This window comes from Sciurus vulgaris, assembly GCF_902686455.1.
Source record: "Sciurus vulgaris genome assembly, chromosome: 5".
NCBI classification, from domain to species: domain Eukaryota; kingdom Metazoa; phylum Chordata; class Mammalia; order Rodentia; family Sciuridae; genus Sciurus; species Sciurus vulgaris.
In genome coordinates, this window is record NC_136465.1 from 139,043,403 (window position 1) to 139,061,011 (window position 17,609).

Here is a 17,609-nt window from a genome sequence, read left to right on the forward strand (position 1 = left end):
GTTAAGATGATTGTTAAGCTAAGTTACCAGGAAGTCAAAGAAGAGAGCATTCAAATGAGAGGAACATTGGAACATGGAGTTCTGCAGAGACATGGTTTATTAGTGTACTGGGATGATAAGACCTGAGGCTGGAAAGATTGAGAAGAAAAGAATGAAAAGAGATCCTTCCCCTTAAGCACAGAGTAAAAGTAGAAGGTTTACTTTCCTAAATAAACCATGAGAAAACTGACTACATAGAAAAAGGATACTGAGATAAAGAGGCAACCAAGAGAAAACTGTAACACAAATGAGGGGGAAAAATGATGTAATAAAGGAGTCAATGGGGACATGAAACCAAATGAGAAATGTGGAATGATTTTTAATTTCAGAGCAACATTTGTTCCAGTGGATTGGAGAGGAGAGAAAAATTGCTATAGGTTGAGAAATTAAAAGGATGTGAGAAAAAAGAGATAACAAGCGGTCAAGTTTCTTAAAAGAAAGAGAATGGAAGCGCCAGCGGAAGACTTACCCAGACAACTATTTTTTTTTTTTTTCCCCAACCAGAAAAACTCAGATCAGTAATCACAGAAGGGAAAGGAAGGGGCTGGAGGGCAGGAAGGTAGTGAAGATGTAGGAAATAGAAGGGATCATAATTACTTTAAAAGAAGGTGTGGAAAACCTGGTAGTTACTTTGACACATCAACCCCATCTCTTTCTCTTTGTTTTCTTTTCACATGAAACTTAACCCCTTCCTTTGGCAGAACCTTAACTCACCCGCAAGCTATTCCTTTTATCTTAGTCTGAGAACTTGGCTCACACTTGCCCTAGTGGCTGACCCATTTCATTCCTGTTAAGATGTCCTGTATACATATTCATCAAATTGCTGTCTAATAGGGATAATAATGGCAAATAATGGCAACAGAATTTTTTTTTTTTTTTTTTTTTTTTTTTTGGTATCAGGGATTGAATCCAGGGGTGCTTAACCACTGAGCCACTTCCCAGCCCCCCCCCCCTTTTTTTTAATTTTTTTTTTTTTTTTAATTTAGCGATAGGGTCTCACTGAGTTGCTTAGGGCCTTGCTAAGTTTCTAGGACTGACTTTGAACTCACCATCCTCCTGCCTCAGCCTCCTGAGCTGCTGGGATTAAAGATAATGTTTTTAACATTCAAAAGAGATGGTACCTGTATTGATAAAGAAAAAAATAGGGTAGTTACAGGGCTTCAGACAAGTCACTTAAACTCTAATCTTCTGCGTCCATGAGAAGATGATACCATTGTACCATGGTATATTGAAGGTGTCTGCTAACTGAAAGATTCTAGGATTCTAAAATTAGGCAATTGACAATTTTATAAAAAAGGAATAGTGACCATTAGGAAGTGTTGTGGAAAATCATGGAGCCAGAGGTAGGTCCCCATCTTGGCTTCTTGCATGTCAGTATTTTATTGGTACCTAAGTTGTTTGAACTCTTATTAAGTCTCAATTTTGACCTCTCCATAATGGCTTGCTTTATAGCTCTCAGAGGATTGTTGTTAAAACCACACGAGGTGAAGTAACCAGCACAAATCTGGCACATGAGGGGTTGCCTAATGAGGATTATGACTTATTTTTAGATTAATTTTGCTCATTTATATTGACTTTGAAAAAATAAAAGCACATATTTAATGAACCTTTCCCATGAGCCAGACATTAAGATGTGGATTAATATATGTAACGCCATAAAAACCCATGAGATAGGGATTATTTTGATTTGTGTGTTCTAATTGGGGAAACTGGCATGGAGAGGTTCAGTTATGTGTTCAAGGTATCTCACAGAGTAAACAACTAAATTGAAATTTAAATCTGGACTGGTCAGTTCCACAGCCTGTGCTTTTAACTAGTATATTGTAGTTGCTGCATATTTATGCAATAAGCCTTAGTCAAATCTGTGTTTGATACAAATTATATGTGATAAGTTTAGCTAGATATGGCTTTCAAATATAATTTCTTGTATAACTTCAGACATTTGTAAAATGCCCAGTTTGTCAGTAATCACTAACAGAAGGGCACAGCTTCCAGAGTGATCCTGCAGTCTGTCAGAAGCATTTGACGATAGTGCAGTAGTTACTGTATTTGAAAAGAAGAATGTTGATTGGTTTTGTACTCTTGGTCAAATAAATACTTTGATGTCTGAAGCTTTATATATTTCCTTGTCCCACAGGAAAAAAGAATAAATCCATCAAAAGTCATAAATACATTTGAAAAGATAATTCTTAACATGGTTTAATGAACATGGGTTATTATATTCTTTTAGTAAACTAAAACTTGAATCATTGAAAGTAATAGTTTAATAATAATATCAACTACCATGATATACTTTTGTAATTAAATCTTTACCTCTGATGCCAGTATTTGAAATATGCTTCCATTATGGAAACTCAGATTTCTCACCAAGAAAGTGAATAGGTATTATCATTATTATTAACCATTACTTGAACATACTTGAATTGACTTTTCAATGCATTGGGCAGCAAATATTAATTAAAAAAAAAATCTATCAGTTTCCATTATGAGATCATTGGCTATTATAAGTGTGTCTAATGAAATGAGTGTTTGACCAGATAACTAGGATACTGAGTTTTTTTTTTTTTCAGATATACAAAAGAAATATTACATTTATGGATCAGACTTTTTATTTATAGAATTACAGAAAGAAAAAGGAGTTTTTCTTTTTTTTTTTTTCTTTTAGAGAATGATGACTGACATTAAAGATGCTGTATTCTGGATACCAGTAGGCATTTGGAAACAGAAGAGTAGAGCTCAGGAGTTGTGGCTGGGCCCAAATATGCACATTTCACTTGTTCTTCCTCTCCCTCTTGTTCCCTGTCTTTCCTGTGTCTCTCCCTCCTTCCGTCTTCCCTTCCTTCCATCCACAGAGGTACTAAACATATAGGAAGTGTAGGAGAAGGAGTAGTGACACTGAGGAGTATATATATTCGTAGCAGTGAAGAAATCAGAAATGAGAATGTCAGGGTGCCTGGGGAGGACAGTGGAAAATAAGTCTGCAGTCCTAGTGGTGGAACATTTCCAAATGGACAGAAGTCTGAGTTGGGGACCTTCCAGAGGTTTGCTGGGAAGTAGCCTTGGTGATGAATGTCACTGGGACAGAGCCTGTCATGGAACCAAACTCAATAAACTAGCCTCTGAGTAGCCAGGGGAGTATTATTTAGTAGAGACTTTTGTTTGGACTGACTTAGAGCTCTTAAGAAATAGACCCAGAAAGCCAAAGGTGGCTTAGCGATAATGGTTCCCCTAAGTTGTCTCTGTAGTTGCCAACTGCGTCAAGCCTGAGTAGTTAATGACAACCTAGCAATGGCATTTACATCACAGTTTTTTTAGCCTGTCAAACAATTTACCATTTTATACAAAGTCAAGGACTTCACCATTTGGATTTAGCTTAGCCTGAAGTATGACCAAGTATGAAAAAATAATATTAGATATTCAATATTGAAACCTACTAATAAATGCTGATGTTTATCATCCTTTATTTTTGATTTGACAGACACTGTGAGAAGGACTTTACATCATGATCTCATTCAGAGTTTTTATGAATCCTTAATTATGTAACATCATTAACTCCCCTTACGACAAGGATGTAGCCCTCTCTCAGGACTCAGGGAAGTTCTATAACTTGTTCCAGGTTATAGTGCCAGTGTGGAGAAAGCCAGTATTCAAATGTAAATCTGTGTGACCTCTAAATTACACACATTATGTCAAGGCATATCAAGAATGTGTATGTTTGTACCTTCTAAGCAATAGATCAAACGAAATATGGTTTCAGGTGAGTGACATGTAAGGAAAATTTGTTTTGAAGTCTCTTGGTTAATTAGGAAAAAGTAAGGATATGTCATCAAATTAAATATCTGACTTCATAAACGTTTGACTTCATCTCATCACTCTTTTTATGAATCTATGTCTTTCTATGAGGAAACTTCAGAAGCAAATTCCTGCTATGGCTAAAGATAAATAATGTGAATGCTGACACTGACTTTCCTGAATAAAATGAATTAGGAGATGCTAGCAGGTAGGGGTTTTCCTATTACTTGAAAACTGAACTGAGTTTTTTGGTTTGGTTATCCTTTTATCTTAAATTTCTATCCTTTTTGTTTGAGAGACTCCATTTCAATGAGCAAACTCACAGTCATATGAGAAGCTGATTTAAAAGGAGACTCCTTGATGGTTCAAGCAGTTGGAATCTGTGTTGAATTCTTACTGAGGTTTAGGGTGACTGCTAATGACTAAAATGTGCTATTGGGACATATTACTTGATAGCACCCAGTCCTGACTTAATGCTCTAAACATATTGCTTGTCTTTCCTATGAGTTACTCCTGTTTCCCTTTTTGTTTGTTATTGCCCTTCATGAACAACAGACACATCTGGATATTTCAATAGCATATACATGATATGAAAAAATTATCACAGTGAAAATATTATTTGGTTTCTGAACTCTATATTCCCAATTTTTTCATCATCCTAACTGGTAGAAACAGGTGTTCCTTGTCTGTTTAGGGACTATAAAGGCATCCAGTGACATAGATATGACACCCTTTTGTGATATTCACCTTGGTGGCATGTCCTTCATTGATAAACAGTCAGATATTCTCCTTTCCTAAGTATCAATCATCTTATCAGAACTCTCTTTGCCAAAAGCATTGGCTTTTTAACATTTTGCTTAGTGATAATTCTCAGAGATAAAAGTTTATTGATGTTATTATAGACAAATACAAAAAGGCTTTATTACCACCAAGATCTGAAAAGAAAAGCAATATAGTTAACATCTTCCATTGGAAAAACCTTACTTATTATGTCTCTATTATTTGACTTTGTTTGTGTACTTTTTCTTTCTTTTTTTTTTTTTTTTTTTTTTTTTTTTTAGCAAGGTCTTTTATACATTTTAAGGGAAATTGTCTGCAAATTATTTCGTTCATTCATTTGTAGATACTCATCAGGTATTTAATGGTAGGCCCATTTATACTAGAGATACACAATCCCTGGCTAAATGAAGTGGAAAAATAATTGTTGTCCTAATGGAATTTAAACTCTCTTGGGGGAGTCAGACAATAGAAAAATAAGTAAAATACATAATGTTAGATAATCATAAGATATACATAGAAAGATAAAGCAGAAAAGGCAAAAAGTATGCTGTTGCATATGAGGGTTATAATTTTAATAAAATACTTCTCATAGATTAATCCTTAAATAAGTGTTTTGACAACTTTATATGTAATTTTCCCCATGGTACTTTATAGCTTTGATACATTCACTCACTTAATTATGCCATTTTACTATATCCTATTTTTTAAAAAAATTATGTCAACTAACTCCTGTTGTCAACTTAATGAATACGAAAGCAGTAAGTAGAATTTGATAGATTCATAGTCCACTCTTCTGTATATATAGAGTCTACAGGCTTGGGCTGGGTTTGTGGTTCAGTGGTAGAGCGCTCACCTAGTACCCATGAGGCACTGGGTTCGATCCTTAGCACCACATATAAATAAATAAGATATTGTGTCCACCTAAAACTAAAAAAGTATTTTAAAAAAAGAGTCCACAGGCCTCCATTAATAATTACTACTATTGCTAGTTATTTGGCTGCTAAAATTGTTTTCTTTTATATATACCATGCTTGTTGAACTCATGATTAAAAATGGGCATGAACTAAAAGTACTTGTGTTTACACAATATATTTACATTAATATTTATCAATGTGTGTGAAGTGGTTTTCTTGGGATTAAATTGCAGTTTTCAGTTGTGATTTTTATGCTCAAGATGAGCAGCACACTTGGTTGTCTAGCTATAAAGATTAAAAGAATAAATACATCATCTTCTACTCAAATGTTTAGACAGTGATACTCTCACATCTTAGGAAAGGCCTGGTACCAAATGTCTGTCTGCTGTTAACTAATCACCAGCTTTCTTTGATCCACTTTCATGATAAGTTGATGCTGGTTATACCCTGCTTACTTTTCTCCTTAATCACCAAAATTTCAATCATTAACTTATAGTATCTGTCATTGCTTCAAAATGCTTATGAAAAGTTGAAGTGAGAGAAAGGAGATTTGCAGATGATTCTTTAAATGGAGACACAAATTTCATCTGTCTAGATTGGGAGATGAACTCAAAGGACTAGAAAGGCCAAGAAAGTAGCAAAGTAGAAGGAAAGTAACAATGTGACCTGTGGCATGCTGGAGAGAAAGTGCCAGTCTAAGGGACAATCATTTCTTAGCTGCACAAAACACTCGTACAATAGATTCCTATAAATAGATTACCAGTGTTCAATCCCACATTTAAAGACATCATCATCTCACTGATGAACATGGGCTGGCAAGACTATATACCCAAACCACATTATTCTGATACCTCTTAAAATATAATTTTGAATTGAGACATATTGTGAATCCAGTAGTCTACATGGAGGAAATTAAAAATTAAATATTTATGAAGCACATGATTCTATTTACTATATTTGCATATTACAGTACCTACCTATATAGGCCCCTTGGGAGAAATTTCTCTCTAACCTTAGTAACAAAATTAGTTGTATTTACATTGTGAACAAATGGGTCACTGTATATTAAAAGTAAAATATGTAGATTTGGAAGCCATAATTCTATACCAGGAGCTGATAACTTTTTACATGGATATTCCACATGACTGCATGCCTCTATTTGTCTTTGAGCTATATGCCTTGCAAACTATAGTCTAAATTCATGACCAAGTTCTAGCAAATTGACTTCATCTTCCAATATATATTTTGTCTTCAACTTTATTCTTGACTTTATTTTCATTTCCCCTTTGAGTCATTTTTTTTTATTAATCTGCTTTACTTTTATTTTTTGGTATTTTATAGTTATACATAGTAGTGGGATTCCTTGTTACATATTCATACATGTAAACAATATAAAATACACTTTGGTCAATCAATTCCCCAGTAGCTTCCCTTTCCATCTTCTTGTCCCTCCCCCTGGTCCAAAATGTAGTATGTATACAATTATTGAGTTTTATTTAGCTTTAAAGATGAATGAAATTGTGTCATTTGCAGGAAAATGGATGAAATTTGAGAGCATTATGTTAAGCTCTCATATGTGGAATATACAGAGATAAAAAGGAAAATAAAATGCATAGAGGATGGGGGGATAATCCCAAGGGATTCATTTCCTTTAAATATTTTATTACCTTGTAATTTGACTTGTTTTATTATATATAAGTATGTAGACAATCTTAGAACTTTTGGGAATGGGCAAGATTAAAGATACATGAATAAGTAATTTCCAAAACCAATCATCAAAACTTCTTTTTATAATGGCATTGCACATGAGGTAGGTGGCAAATGCCAGTCTGTTTGTTACTACATATAATTGAATGATGATAGCAAAATATTCATATTTCTACATGGATTGAAGACATTTTTACATGTGTTATGGATAAATATATAGTTCTCACAGTGATATTTTATGATAAAATTGTTGTTCACTTTCTTGGGTATGATAAAAGAGGTGAATTTACTTTAGTGCTGGGAGCAGCATGTAAACAGAGGTTTCTCCTTCATGTGTATGCATGATTGCTCCAAGTACATGGTACTTTTGCATGACTTAAGAAAGGGGGTTCTGTCTTTCCAGAGAGCACAGACTAAGGTCAGGACTCATGTTGTGTTCCTCAGAGAATGGTTATGAATGAATTCCCTCAGGCCAGAAGTTACTAGGTTTGGGGGGAAGGCACAACCAGCTGGACCATTTATAGAACCATATTAATGTGTTACATGTAAAGTTCACCTGACTAAGGAAAAGAAGATGGAGAGCTGAGAGGATAAATTCTAGGTTGGTGGTACTTTATAAACATGAAAACAGAAATAAGAAGCTCTAATTGCATGGCAATGAAAGATAATAAAATAAGATGGATAGGTGTTCAATTAAAAACATCTTGCTAAGTGAAATAAGCCAGTTCCAAAAAGCTAAACATTGAATGTTTTCTCTGATATGTGGAAACTAATCCATAATAAAGCAGCAGAATGAGGGTAAGAATAGAAGTTCAGTAGATTAGATAATGGGGAATGGAGGGAAATAACTGAGAATAGGAAAAGGAAAGACAGTGAAATGAATCTGACATAATTTCCCTGTGTACATAAATGAAAACAACTCAGTGAATCCTGCCATGATGTATATCCACAAAAATGGAATCCTAAGTAGAATAAGATATATTCCAGGTGTGTATAATTATATCTAAATGGATTATACTGTCATGAATAACTAAAAAGAATCAATATATTCTTTAAAAAGATTGTTTAACTGTTGTGGATGCATATTAAACTTTCTGTAATTAATAGAAAGAGTTTTTCATGTGTTCAAACATTTGAAAAGATCTCCATTTTGGTAGATCCCAGACTTCTTGAGTATTTGAGGAAAGCTATGATCCCTCTGTAGGAAAATACACAAAGGTGTAAGCATGCAACTTATACTTGGGGTTTGTGAAAGTTACCAGAGTTTAGGTGACAGACTCTAGCTCTTGCCTATGGAGACCTCATTCATTCAGCTACACTTGCTCAGTAGAAGGGTGATGACCTCCTCATGAAGGTCTGGCACTGTTTCTGCCCTGTGCCTTTGAAAGAATGGACATTTTTTTAAGCTGTCTGTTTTATCTCAACTCCCTAAGGTTTCCCTCCCAGTAATGGGAACAAAGCCCTTAAAGCTGTTCCAGGAAACAGCCCCAAACAGAGAGTAAAAGAGTAAATTGAGCCTGATAGCCAGATAGTGCTCAAACAGTAGGATTACCAGAAACTATTGACCAGAATCTACAGCCTGTTGTAAAACATTGTGAAACATGTTGTCAGCAAACCCAGACCCCCTTTGAAACTTCCTGGCAGCTTTGTCCCCCTTTTCCCTTTCATGTGTGACCCCTCCCGATGTGTGGTTTCTGCCTTTATAAACCTACAAGATTTTCTGCTAGGGACTCGACTCCTGGAGTTGGGTCCCAGCGCGCTGGAATAAACACCTCTTGCGGTTTGCATCAAGTGACGCCTCCTGCGGTTGATTGGGGTTGCCGTCCATCCATGGGACAGAGTTGGGGTTTCCTTTTTGGGGGCCTTACATTTGGGGGCTCGCCCGGGATAAGATGGCCCCCCCTCATCCGCGGAGTCGACCTTGGAGGTAAGAAGGGGTACCCCGAAGTTGTCTGTCTTTGTCTTGTGTTTTGCTAGTTGGTCTGGTTCTGTGAGCGCGCTTTCGGTTTCGGTGGCAGCCGTTCGGTGACTCGTGAGAGTGGCCGAACAGTGGCCGGCAGACGTGCCTGGGGGGCCACAGGTTGCAGCCCTGGGGGACGCCCTAAGGGTGGAAGGAGAGCCAGGGACGCCTGGTAGTCTCCGTCGGTAAGGGCGCTGATGGGGTTCAATTGGTGGATCAGAGATTGGTGCCCGTCTGTATCTGGTTCTGTTGTGTGTTTGTGGCGGACAAGGTGGAGGAAGGGTTGGAACAACTGGGGGGTTCTCGACCCGGGCTACTCTCGGGTGGACCCCAAAGTTTCCTTCTCTGGACTCCCCCTCCCGACAGCCCTGAAGGGTAACTTAGCAAAGTAGCTTCAGTCTCAAAAGTAATGAAAAATAAGGTCTCATAATTTTAACATCCAACCTGTCCTGAAATATAAATAAAAGAAGCCTAAAGGCTCAGTAGGAGACCGGTCTCAAACCCAGGGAAAGAAAAGGTAAAAAGAGTCTTTAAAACTCCAGCAAAGTAAATGCTATATTTTTAATTATATGTTTTTTTGAGCTCATGATTTTTTGATCAGTTCTATTTTTTATTCAACTAGAGTTTTTGAACATCTGTTACACTGCAATGGAGATTCACCTATAAAGTTACAAGGGCTTGATTTTGTGTTATTTGTATGTTGTGCTGTCTGATGTCATGTTTTGTCTGTATCAGAACTGAGCGCTCCTAAAATTAAAATTTAAAAATGGATCCAGATACTTTTAATTCACGTGATTTAAAAAGGTTCAAATTGGGTAAACTAATAAGAGTAAAATGTCTTTGAAAATAACTTGCAAGTCTCTAGGTGGTCAAGCTAATAAAATATTGATGTTAATAAAATGTCTAATATCAATTGTTTCTAGGACTTTTCTTCAACAGGAAAGAGACAGCAAATACTGTACAGGACACTTGTCTGATATCTTGGTTTTTTACAGAATAAGTGAATTAGAGTTAACATGTATGGGATTACTCTAATGTGTTTGTAGAGACATCTGATTAATTTACAAAGTTAAAATGCTAATTGTTAAATAACATCGAGTACTTTTAACTCCTTAAATTCCATGGTGTATCATACTTAAACATTATTGGTGTTTTCATAGGTTGGTAAATAAAAGGGTTTAAACTTGCTTTGTGTCATCACTAAACTAAAAACAAGGTTACTAAGAGTTATGTCCTAACAAGTGCAATTCTATATACAAAGGGTCCCAAAAGTTTCAACTGTGTTTCAATTAGAGTACTATAAACAACAGAATATTTAATCTTATTAAAATAGAGTAATTTATCTAAATTCAGAAATTTCATAAGAGTTGTTTCAGAATGTGAACAAAAAGGGGACAACGAATAGGAAAGAGAAAATAAAAGGTTCTGGGTATGGATATATTTAGTAAAAGGAAAAAGGAAATGTTTCTGGGTAAGAAAGTGCTTGTGTGATGAAATACATGAGGGTCTAAGTAAGAGCTAAGAAAGTCTGTGTAAGTAAAGGGCAAGTTTCAACAAGTTTGTGTGTAACTAAGTTGGTTATATGTATGTGAGACAGCTAAAACTATTGAAGGTTTTTCCTAAGGTGAAATACTAATGTTCTGATATAAACCAAAGTTTAATCTATATGGTAGAATGACATGGTAAAATGACAAGGATTTGAAACACTAATTTACTCTTAACTTTGTGTCTATTAAGTTTTATTCTTTAGAACGATTAGTCTTAAAAATTGGGGTGTATACAATTATGGTTAAACAACTATTACAGAGTATTGTACTTTGTTACAAAGCCTACATTTCTCTTTAAAAACTCAATTTGGTAAGATAAAAGTGTCAAGGTATTTGTGAAATGGTCACTAGTTGTATATTAAATGTGTTCATATTTTTCAGGACCACAAGTTTTTAAAGCAAGGAATTTATTAAGCTCTGCTATCCTCCAGATTAAACTTGTCTGTAATGGTAATCTTAAACTTATAAAGAGTAAATTTTATTGGGGATTTATTTCTATCATTTAATGTTCTATTATAGGACCTGCTATCAATAGGGTATGTGTAAAATTTGTTACTTTTTACACTGGGATAAAGAATTTCAAATGTAAATGTATTTCTAAACATTAGAGTCTGATTTGTTTAAAGGTTAATATTGTGAAACATGAAAGAAACATGAAAACATTTTGCCACTTAATCACAAAAGGAAAGTTAAAAGCTCTCTCAGCCTTTCTTTGATTCATGTTTTAGATACTATGTTAAATTGTGTTAATTATAAAGTTTATATAGACTCAGGAAACAGTATATGTAAACTACTTAATGGTATTTAAGGAAAAGAAGCAAAGATCAACATCAGAATTAGAACACTTAAGATCTGTAAAGAGCCACGCCTTACCTGAGATAAGGCTCTGCCTCCCACCTCACTGTGTGTAGAATAGCTCCAAAATAAGCCAGACTTCAGCTTATTTAAAGTTATAGTCAAAAGATTGGTTCTTGTTGTAAAAGTACTGTGATCTCAAATAGGGGATAGAATGTAGTTCTCAATCAAAATTCAAGATAGCTATTATACAAGCTGAATATATTTTTACTCTTGCTAATTTCATTTTGTAAAACTGTTACCTGTTAATGCTTTGCAGAAGTAGCTGCTCCAAGAACAAACAACCTAGGTAACTTGTGATAATAAGCCATCACCTATAGAATAGATAGTGGTAACTTCCAGTACTAATGCAGACTCCAGTTAGATAAAAGGGTAAATAACTGTAAAGTTATGGACATTAAAGTTAAAGCCCATTACTCTTGATTTATGACTGGTGAGACTGGCTTGCTGGATAATTAAGATCAAACTTAGAAATTGGAGTTAAATACAGAGGTCAAGAAAAGTCCATATTTGGGTCTTGCCCTCAACGTTAGCCTGAACCCAGGGAGTAAGAGAACTTCTCTAAGGAGCGTTGCAACTCTGGGTCACACAACCTCCTGATCAAGGAGATTGTTGAGACTAGAGGATGAAAAATTATCCAGTGCATCTGCTGCAGAGGAGGGTCATGGAAAAGGGGAAACATCCCTTGATGCTTCTAAAGGAAGTCACCTCATCAAGAGACCCTGCCTAATCAAAGTCACTGGTGGAGCTAAGGAGCCGCTCTTAAGTTCTGTACGAGTGACCCCTGTGGGAACTCAGCTGACTCTTTAACAAGACAGGAACCAGGTCAATTTGACCAGCTTGATCTTAGATACCCAGCAAAATAGTTAAAACCAAAATATAGCCATTCTTGGGCATTTAAAGGAAATAATAATTAAATGTAACTTAAGATGTACACTTGTATTAGCCCACTAGAATAAAGGCTGGAAGCTACAAATGAAAGAAAGATTCTTCAGCAAATGTGCCTGATAACTATCAAGAGAAACTGCCAGAGTCAGAAGTTTTTAGTCAGTTTAAGACCTTCCTAAGCTACACAGGTAGACTTAATCTATGTTTGCTAGTATGATTATCTATTCCTAAGTAACAGAAGTATAGAGATCTCTAGTAAACACAGGTTATACCAATAAAGGGATATTTTACAAAATCAGATGACATTAAGTAGCTTAACTATATTTTCTGGGGACATCTATGACAATGTTAAAGTCCCCAAATAAAGGCCTTGTTCTCTCCAGCCTTTGCTAGGCCTAGTTATGGGAACAATTTCTCAGTTCTTCCACCTCCTGGTGAGAGATTAACTTCTGTCATTTTCATGATACTCAGTGGCATGTTTCAGATGCTGCAACATTTACTTTATGCTAATCTCATTTCAGTACTCATGTCTTTTGTTCTTCTATCATAGAAGCAGCCGCCCCCAGATGACTTTACAACCTGCTCTTCCCCAACCAGACTTCTACCTTGGACCCCTCGATTGACCCGATTTTTAGAAAAGGAACTCCAAGCTGCTTGCCCCACGCCACCCACTTCCAGCTCGAAGAAGCTAGAGCGGTCATCGACCTCCTTCCCCAGCAGCATGGAGTTCCTAAGATTAGAGGGGGGAATGAAGCCAGAATTGGGAACAGGTAGTTAGTGTAGAAATAGGGGATCGGGTCAAATCGAGGAAATGGCCATAAAATCATCTGCCTCTGGAAGTTGGAGACTGCCCCTGGAAGAATGGAATGTCAAGGATCTCCGGAGCCCATTGATTACCAAATTTACCTGCCTTTATCAAGGACTGTTTATCAAGGACTGCAAACAAGGGGCTGCTAATTAGTGGCCCACCCCCTGGGCTCTTGCCTGCCTGAAATCACCTAGTCACCTTCATCAGGGAAAGAGTAAGTGCTGTATAGGTACTAATGCTTAGGCAACAATACCAGTCCCTCCGCCAAGGAAATAGCTTTGGAGAAGAGTATATAGAGACAGAAGTTCCATGATTAGAACTTACCAGAAAAGAAAATGGGGAAATGAAAGAATGGACATTTTTTTAAGCTGTCTGTTTTATCTCAACTCCCTAAGGTTTCCCTCCCAGTAATGGGAACAAAGCCCTTAAAGCTGTTCCAGGAAACAGCCCCAAACAGAGAGTAAAAGAGTAAATTGAGCCTGATAGCCAGATAGTGCTCAAACAGTAGGATTACCAGAAACTATTGACCAGAATCTACAGCCTGTTGTAAAACATTGTGAAACATGTTGTCAGCAAACCCAGACCCCCTTTGAAACTTCCTGGCAGCTTTGTCCCCCTTTTCCCTTTCATGTGTGACCCCTCCCGATGTGTGGTTTCTGCCTTTATAAACCTACAAGATTTTCTGCTAGGGACTCGACTCCTGGAGTTGGGTCCCAGCGCGCTGGAATAAACACCTCTTGCGGTTTGCATCAAGTGACGCCTCCTGCGGTTGATTGGGGTTGCCGTCCATCCATGGGACAGAGTTGGGGTTTCCTTTTTGGGGGCCTTACACCTTCAGACCTACCAGCTCCAGGCTCACTAAATCATGCTCTGTCATTGCACTACTCATAATCGCGGCTTCCGAAAAATCTAAGCAGGAGCAAAGAGTTTTACACTATTTAAGTAACGATTAACAGGCATGAATGTGAAAAGCCTTCTTCTTGTACATCCAGCTCAATAGTTCAGATTCTTCTTACCATATTTTGATGGGTAAGCATATGTTTACTAGAAAAAGGAGGATTAATTAAACCATTATGCTTTTGTATAGTGAAATATTGTATGCTTTTTAAAAATGATGTTGAAAGTAATTAGTAATTATCTAGAAAAATGTGTGATTTTATTGCTTAGGTAATAAAGCAGACTAAAAAAAAGTTCAATTGGTATAATTGAAACTTAGACATCATTACCCTATGTATATGTATGATTACACAAATGGTATGAATCTCCATTGTGCACAACCATAGAAATGAAATGATGTACCCTGTTTGTGTACAATGAATCAAAATGCAGTCTGTAAAAAGAAAAAAAAAAAAAAAGAAAGAAAAAAGGAACATAAAAAATATAACACATGGGGAAATAGACTAATAGGTTCAGCACTCAAATAATCAGTGATTCCCTTTGGGGAAGTCCTTCCTTACCCCTTCTTTCCTTCTGTTTGTTATAGTTTTATTTTTCAGATTGTTATAATCAACATTTATTACTTTGTATTAACAATGAGAAAAGCACTTTATTTTTAAAATATAGAAAGCAGTTTTCTGTAAAAGGAGATTATATACATTAGTCTACTGGAAAATTGTCTTCAAGCAACAAGCAGTTAGTCCTTACTAATAAAAATTCATGTGATCATGTAATACCGAGTATTCTCTTTGGGACTGAGAAACTGAACAGTTTGTTTAGTGATTACTGACAGTGGATGTCTCAAATGGCTAAATTAAGTTGTGGTATATAATATGTGTGTTGGAATTTGTAATTTTCTTAAATTATTAATGAAAGGATATTTTATTTAGGTTGAAAATGTGAAATTTTTAAAAGTTAGTTGCTAGCCTTGCTCCTCTCTGTAAATGTAAAAATAAATTATTGGCATCCATTCTTAAATTTCCTTTGGTAATGACACTTTTGTGGCAGTTGGTCACATTTCTTATTTCCCCTACAAGTATCAGTTTGGGATAGATGTCCCTAACCACTGAGATTTGTGGTTTGGGGTTGAAATTTTGTCACGATACTGAAAAATCTCACCCAGAGGGTATGAATTAAATTTTTGGCTTCTACCTGTGAGTTGTGTGAAACCAACACTAAAATAACATCTCACGGGCTTTAAAACCAACCATTCCAGTAAAATGGACATATTCCACAATGGACATCTCTAAAACTGTATACTTGGACAACTGAGGACTGCTGAAGAACTTACAACTATTCTACATTACTCATTGGTAGGAATTAATGTGGGCAGCTGTGCCAACATATTGCACAATTCTGTGAAGTTCATTGTGAATAGAGTACAAATAGTACTTCCCTAGAGTTGGGCAAACATGTTGGATTATGCATCATTATTTTCTTGTGGTACTTTTTCTGACCTTATCGGAGTCAGTTTCCCTAAAGTCTTTTGTGCATTTTAATATAAATCCCTCACAAATTTTGAGAAAACCATTACCTTTCCACTCAGCAAACTCTTCTGTCCAAGAACCTCACTATGTTTAAATATTCTTATATTAATTTTCTTCCACTTCAGTTGCAAAGTTATCTTTCTTATCCTCTAGTGTAAAAATTGGAATATGTGATGATGAGGTATAACAGGCTGTGTTTGCAGGCCCTGTTAAGATGAGGTGGAGGTGGGAGGGATCACAGGAAGAAAGACTATAGCATTTGTTTTTCTCATTTTTTGTTAGGCATCCCATCACAAATCATCCTTGCAATATATATTTTTTATAATCATTTGTACCACCGAGTCTATATATTGTTATTTTTCAATTTGCAATATTAAAACATCATTTTCGGTAGTGCTGTGTAAATACCAGGTTAGGCTCTATAGATTCCAGTTGCTGTTTAATGATTTACTTATTGTAACTGCCAATCTTTTCTTTTGTACTTGTGAAGTACAAGCATATGACCTTTCCAGACCCAGAAGAGAACGTCCTGAAATGGAGTACAGGGGTTCTGCAACCGAAAAATAAGGAGCAAGTGCAGATTTGGTGGCCTCTGTTCACCAGTGTCTGGCAGCCATATTGTCTTCTCACAGGATGTGCTGGGAATATGTCCAGGCAGTACACTTAAGTGAATCCAACAGTTGTCTCTCCCATGGAAGGGTGCTATACAAAGAAGCATATGGAGAAGAGATGATCACTGTCTAAGCCTCTAAGGAACTTGTCTCTAGATGGGGTACGAGGGTTATGGATTTATGGAGAAAGAAAGAGATATGGGAACAAAATTAAGGGGCCACTTATTTCCACATGAAACAATGGGGCAGCTTTCATGGAAAAGGGACTATCTGAATGAAGTTATATAGTTATGAAAGTAAGAATATTTTATGTTGGAGGAAATCACACTAACAAAAGTGTTATGCCATCTAAGGGCATAGCTTATTTGTAGATACATTCAATTTAATTTAGTAATGTGAATTTGTATAATAATGCATAATGCTTCTGAACCTCAGCTTTTAATGAGGAGTAGTGATGTCAACTTAATATGGACACTCTGGAGATCACAAATGATTGTTCCTGAAGGGCTTAGGGGAGTAACTGCCATTCAGTACAGCATTCAGCAATAGGAGTTACTGTGCTAAGGAGGGCAGCAATGTCACTAATCTCAACACAACTGAGTTGTGGCTATAATCTTCCCTTTCTCTAGATAAGTGGAAACTGACCTTATTGGGCCTAGCTTGTTGCCAGATAGGTTAGAACACTAGAAAGAGCTAGAGGAACAACAGGTTGGAAGAATCAGTCAGGTATAGTAGATATTGGAAGATGCATCAGGGATCTTTGCATTTTTTGCTTATAAAAACAAAATGGAAATTGCTGAGAAAGATGAAGATTCAGTGAAACCGAGTGAAGCTTGAGGTTCATATTCAGAAAATAGGAGATATAGACATACCAGAGGCTTATCAGCAGCCGCCATAGTGAAGTTCATGTGGTCTGCATGCCTCCACTCTGTTCTCCTCATATTAATCATGATATTGTGCTTTGAACATTTAAAAACTTTAGAGAGCCTCAAACTGACCCTGAACTCTGAACATAATTGGTGTCTGTCCTGAACAGGGTCATGAAATTATGACCTCTTCGACTTCCTTTGTGGGAGGTAGTCACTGTTTCCCAAAACAATGTGCAACGTGAGGAGGTCTCCTACACAGAGACTGGGATACTAATTAGTTAGGAAAGGTATTGGATGTAAGACAGATGTCTTCCCAGGAGACACTGAGGCAAAGAAGTAGAGGGACCAGAGTGAGAACAGAAGAAGGCAAAGGAATAGAGAAATAGGTAAGTTTCTGCAAAACAAATTCCAATACT

General features: G+C 36.4%; 1 long non-coding RNA gene across 1 annotated transcript; it reads right to left on the bottom strand.

Annotated features, from left to right (window-relative positions):
- Positions 1-2,501: 2,501 nt before the first annotated feature.
- LOC306662648 lies at positions 2,502-17,012 on the bottom strand. Its single transcript, XR_013764170.1, has 2 exons — positions 14,123-17,012; positions 2,502-8,611 (listed from the first exon to the last, which is right to left on the bottom strand). It is a non-coding gene; the product is annotated as an uncharacterized lncRNA (long non-coding RNA).
- Between the last annotated feature and the right edge of the window lie 597 nt (positions 17,013-17,609).